Below are 6,506 nucleotides of genomic sequence, written 5' to 3' on the forward strand. Positions count from 1 at the left end.
ACTCTGTCAAAAAAAGCTTAAATAAACTTCGGAATTCCCGAAACGGTGAAATATATGTAGTGCTGCCATCTGTTGTTGAATCAAATGAACAAGCCGCCAATAATGAAATTTTAATATTAAAATGAATTTTTTCTGTGTTTAGAAAATCAGCAGGGCCTCCGAGAACCAAACGGGCCCCTTGTGAGTTATGTCACCGGGCCCCCCTCTCCTCCCCCCCCTCACCAAAAAAGAGAAAAATAGAAACTGCTTACTGGAACTCAATTAACTTGATTTTAAGTGCCACCAGGGACGGACTGGACATCTAAAAGTGTTGTGGACAAGCAACTTAAAGGCGCACACAGTTTCTATAAAAAATTTAAAAAAAAGCAAAAAAAAAGTTTACATATGTTTTTTTTTCTTAAATAAAGCTTTATTTAAAAAAAAAAATGCTTTTAATATGTATTTTTGGGGTGATTTCCGCCTGGAGCATGAGGTGTTAATGCCCCACATTTAGAACTCTGGGGCCCCTTTCTGCCGCAGAAGAACAAGCACCGTAACTTGAAACTTGTAATGTGTGAAATGCCTACCCCAAAATCATTTTAAAACGTTTTTTGGAGTGGAGAAAAAAAAGAGTCATCTATTATAATTTACTCTGTTAACTTCTATTTGAATCATGAACATGAATTTTAAACGAATTTAGAACATGCAGCCCAGTACAAAAAAGCGCGAAAAATCCGAAAGCGCGATGTAAAATAGGAAAAGAAAGAAGTAGAAAAAAGAATATTAGGTTATTAGGTAAAACTAACAGTTTTTAAAGCTAAAAAGGAATTTTAAGCATTTGTCTTATTCGTTAGTGAAATAAAAATTCAACATTTGCATCAACTGCAGTAAAGTTAGAGTATTTGAAAAAATTATGTTTTGTTCATTCACAAAAAAAAAAAAAAAGAAAAGAAGAAGAAGAAGCAATTCCTATGCCTGGCGGAAATATTTAACGTTTGTTAACCCTCTTCCACCTGCTGCCCCTGGTTGGAGCTGCTAGAGCTGGGGCGAAGGCCATGATTGAAAGCAGTTGTTTAGTCGTTGTCTTCCCCTATTCGTTAATTCATCGGTCCTAAGTACGGCTACAGCTTCCTGCACTGTCCGACAGTGTTGCACAATCAGATTTTTTTTTTTTGAGGGGCTAGGGGAGAGCTCAAAATGTCCCGTAACTGCTAAGGGGGTCCGGGGGTTCTCCCCCGGAGAAATTTTTGAAATTGTACTCCTAAGAACGCAGTTTTAGACGGTCTCTGACCGTATAGACGGGTGGAACGTTTCAGGGGGGTTTTATGAAGAAATTTTAAGAAACTGAAGTCTTAAAAACGCGATTATTGGCGATATGGGTGGAAGTTAGAGTAAGGGATGGCAATTAAGCGCTGTCTTCGATCGTTTTTTTTTTTCGTCGGAAATAGAGGGAAATTAATCACTCTCACCAGGATTGCCAGATTTAAGAACAGTTAATACAGGACAGGAGTGAAAAGAGGGGAGGGGGGTATTTTTAAGACTTCTATTCATGATAAATCTGAAAAACTCGATCGCAACAAAGCACTAAACCCCACAAAATTTCGTCTATCAAAGTATAAAAATCGTTTTCATTGCGCATAACGACACATGCGAAGAGTTAAATTTCCAACATTATAGTCAATGAGCAAAGAAGAAACCATTCGGCTCTTCATGGTCTGCCACCAAAACAAAAACATACAAACCAAATCAAAACGAAAACAATTTTTGCGTTTGCTGTCCAGGGGGAGAAGGGACACCTGTTAGGCCCGAGCCTGAAGGAGACCCAATATTTTTAAAATGACGGATGAAATATAGAGGTAAACAATATGGAGGGGGCCCGTAAAAGTCATTTGTGACGGGCCCCAAAATCTCTGTGCACGACCTTGTTGCTGCCACATGATCTTATTGCTCATTATTTCATTTTTTTTTACTTTATTTTTTTCCGTTAAAATAATGTCTCGTTCTGTAAAATATTGTTATCAACTGGAATACGGGACTTTAACCGTTCCGTACGGGACGCGGGACAATTTTTAAAAATGCAGCACTGTCCCTTGAAATCCGGGAAGTCACGCAACCCTGACCCTCACCCCAATTTTCCGACATTGAAGTTCCAAAACGCAGTTAACGAAACTTTGATGATTATGGGAAAGGGGGATCTGGGGCTCTCGTCAAAAATCATTTCGAAATTAAGGTCCTAAAAAACGAAGTTTTTAAGCGACATTCAGTGATACTAGGGAGAGGGTTTGAGAGTCTTCACCTTAATTTTTAGGTCTCTAATTATTTGCGAGGTTATTGAAAAAATTCGCGGCACTCCTGTAGAAGCTTCATATAGCTCCTCTAGGAGGTGTACATTTTGGGAAAAATTTCCTGGAGCCTTGCTAAGATACGCCCCTAATGCATAATACGCCCAAAAGCGCTCACAGTTGTTGTTTCGTCTTGGAAAATTCTTTTTATACAGTGACTAGAGGACCCGACAGACGTTGTTCTGATTAAACTTTGTAAATTGAAAAGTTGAAAAAATTCAATACACTATCAAGTGTTTGAACCTTTTTGTTGAAAAAAAATAGTAAAAAGAAAATGTTTTAAGCTGTTGGGTGTCAGAATGCGTGTATTTATTACAACTTGATTTATCTAATGCCCACTGAGCAATTGTTTTATTAACTATTTTTTCTCGTGTACTTGAAAGATCTTTATAGGTTGTATGTTTTGTTCCTTACGCCATACTCAAAGGATAAAAATCTTCCTCAGATATTAAGTGCAAAAAACTAATTTCCCATCTAAAATAAACGGCAAATCCTGCTTCAACATCCCCCATGTGAAAAAGAATAAAACAATTGAAATGACATCGATTAAAAAAAATGATAAAGTTAAAAAACAGTTATCTGAATAAGCGAAAATCACTCGTCCCCCCCCCCCAACCCCATCCCGATGTAAAATGAACACATTCTTCAACTGAAATGACTAAACACTCTTTAAAAACTAACAACAGTTCTTAGCAATTTAAAATATTTCGCCAAATAAGCAAAAAATACAATAAATTACAATAACTAATAGCTTTAAAATGCAAACAAATAATCCCGAAACTCTATTGTTTATGGCCAAATTCGCCAAGCTACCACGTTACGGTAATCCAGCCAATCGGTGAGTGAAGCAAACTCTGACTGATGAGCGGTCCGATCTTTTGAACGAAAACTTTTAAATCTTGCTCTCTCTCTGAGCATTTATCTCACTATATTTCCTTGCGTACTTAAATAATCTTCATGTTTGAATTATTTTTAGTTAAATTCCATCGTCTTTTCCTTTAATAATGTATTGATTAGTTTGATAATATTTAAAGTATTCTTGACATTGATGCCAAAACTCAGATGGATTTGAGCTGAGAAACAAATGTTGCACGGAACCAGTAGACGTTAAATCCCGGTTATCACAAATTTGCACAAAAAGCACAAAAAATGCCAATTACAGCTGACACGTGTTGGTGTTACAAGGAACACCTTTTTTAATGCAAAGAAGTATAAGCTTCTGGATGAAAAGTCATCCGAGAAAAGCAACACGATGGAACAGGAGACAATATAAATACCAAAAAATAGAAATTTAACAAAACAAAAAAAATGTCGCCTGGAGCCGAAATTTATTATATAATTCCATTAGGAAAAAAAACCGTTAAGTAATAAATTTCCAAGAAAACCCATAAACAATGCAAATAGTTCAAAAATGAAACCACTCTGAATAAATTAGCTGTAAATTTACTGACGGGAAAAACTATGTATGGAAGCGATGTAGCAAATGGAGAAATGCAGAAAAAAAAAAAGAGTGAAGGATAAACAAATTGGAATTAGTTGATCAAAAAAAAAAAAATAAATAAAATAATAATAATAAAGAAAAAAAATGAAAAAATTAAAGTAAGAAATGTACGACGTTTACATAAAAATAATAGAAAAACTAAACCAATTTTAATAAAGGAGTCCACACTAGTGATGTGCCGGATATCCATATCCGTATCCGCGGATATCCGAGGGAAAATAAAGATCTGTATCCGTATCCGTTACTTTTTTGACGGATCTTAAACGCATCTTTTCTATTCTTAAATTCTTCAATATTTGAATAAAACACTTAAATTCTGTTTAAATTAGGCTATATTCCCTATTTAAGTTATAAAGTGTTATTTACAAAGCCAATTTGTACCCCTTGTTGCAAAAAGGAAGCGGTAATACGTTTTGAAAGTTTATCTGTGTGTCTATTTCTGGCATCGTAGCTCCTAAACAGATGAACTGATTTTGATAGTGATATTTTCTTTCAAAAGGTGACTTGATCGAAAGTGTTCTTCGCTTGGCCTCGTCTTTGCTGAACTTTTATTGCCAAAGGTATTAATTAAAAACCGACTTAACATTTTTCACACTTATGGCAGTGAAAACTTACCCGTGCATTAAAAACTAACTAATTTAAAGAACGAGGAGCTATAATCTTGTTACGTAAATTTTAAATGCAATTCTAAGACGTTATATGCGAAATTGTTAGCGATTTCATAGTTGGAAGACAAGAAGAAAAAGCTAATGATTTAAAACTTCTATCAGCTGTCAGTTCATATTTGTTAACATTGTGTGTTCTGACCCGCAAAATTCATCTTAATCTGAGGTCGGCTCTCTGAGACATGTTTTTTTTTTTTTTTTTTTTTTTTTTTTTTTTAATTTAAGGGTCATTCCATACAGATTCAACGGATGAGTTCGCTCGACCATTTTTAATTTTTTTGAAACTCATACCCCAAAATGATGCATATGCTTCCGCGGCACCCCCCTAAAATGTGCCAATGGACTAGAAAACATGATTTGCAAAGTTTCAGCTTAATCCGATAATATTGACCCGTGCCGCAAAGAGGCTAAAGTTACGAAAAATAGCGATTTTTAGCAAAAAATCGTAGTTTTTCCTCTTTAAAACCAAAACTTTTCATCCTAGAAACTTCGTTCTGGTCTCATTTTATAAGAAATTTTATTCTCGTGATGAGATGTTTTATCTATTTTTTTAAATAAAAGTTTCAGAATGATTCTTGGCATTATTCAGGTCAGGTCATGGAAGATATCCTCAATAAGGAATTTTCATGCAAAGACCTAAAAGCATTACATTATTCAATTACATTTATTTGATCTTTGTTAATTTTAATTTATCCATTAAAAAGGCTTCATTTGGAGGTATTTTAAAAATTAAATGCAATAAACTGCTGATTTAAAGTAAAGGAACTAAGCTGTTTAGAAGAGAAAGCAAAGAGTTTAAACTACAAAAAAAAAAAAAAATATCCAATGCATTTTATTACTTACAGTGTTAAATGACATACACTGAAAAGACATACATCATTATGTTATTACTTTTCATTGACAAATTAAAGTGGTAATGGCTTCGATATGGTAGATTTTGGTGAATGTGGAAAAATGTGCGTGCATTCAGACATAACTTGTAATAGAAACAAGCTAGTTAGAAATTAGTTTTACACCTTTTTCAGCTGTTACATTGACCACCCTTAAACTGTTCACTATCTTTTTAGTTTTAACATAATATTGGTTTCTACACTATTCATCAAGATCAGTATTTAAAAACTTTGTATCCATCTCTTTAAAAAAATTGAATCTCTAAATAGTTGGAGGAGAAATGAAAAAAATCTACTTCTTTGTCCAATAAGCTAAGCTTCTTTCAGATTGAGCTGTGATTTTGTATCCCTATCATGACAATCATCTTCATTATCTCCTACTTCAGATTTTAATTTTGCAGCCTCCATTGTTTTGATCTTTCTTTCTTTCTTTTTCTTTTTTTTTTTTTTAAGTATCATCAAAAAAGTGAAATGCAACCTTCTCTGAGTTCAGGACCATAGATGGCTAATTATTTTAAGTAGTTTTGTGCCTACATCATCTTCATAAATACTCTAGTATTGAACCAAGGATTTTAATAAATGTAGATCTTGGTTGGGGACCAAAGCTGAACCGCAGACATAAACCATACTTTTCCGTAAATATAGATGATAAACAACCAAATATCTTCAATACCTTTTATCTCTAAATCGATTAAGGAAAGCTGATCCATGAAAAGATATATTTTTAAAGAGTACATGAGGCAGTGAGAAGCAAAGGGATGTAACTGAAAGAATTAAAATTTTGGAGAAAATCATTACAAATAATAGGGAAACCTCTACTCTGCTTAGGGGCAAGACATGGTACTAGGTAGATCTGGTAGGGGCGGTTATATAGCATGATTTAGAAAAAAAAGTTCAAATGAAAACCTAGGATCTGAACACGTTTTATAAAGAACTTTAAAAAGTCCACTTACATCAATTTGCTTCTCATTACCTCATATGGCCTTTGTCGACCATGTGGTGCGATGAATAGCGCCAGGTACTCAAAAAGTAACGTTGCTTGGGGAAAGACTCCCTAAACAAGTTAAGCAAAGTGGAATGAATTGCTTGCTGTCATCCCTAGGCTGCTATTGGTTTTATTTCTCAAAAA

The sequence above is a fragment of the Uloborus diversus genome, chromosome 4 (genome assembly GCF_026930045.1).
Source record: "Uloborus diversus isolate 005 chromosome 4, Udiv.v.3.1, whole genome shotgun sequence".
NCBI classification, from domain to species: domain Eukaryota; kingdom Metazoa; phylum Arthropoda; class Arachnida; order Araneae; family Uloboridae; genus Uloborus; species Uloborus diversus.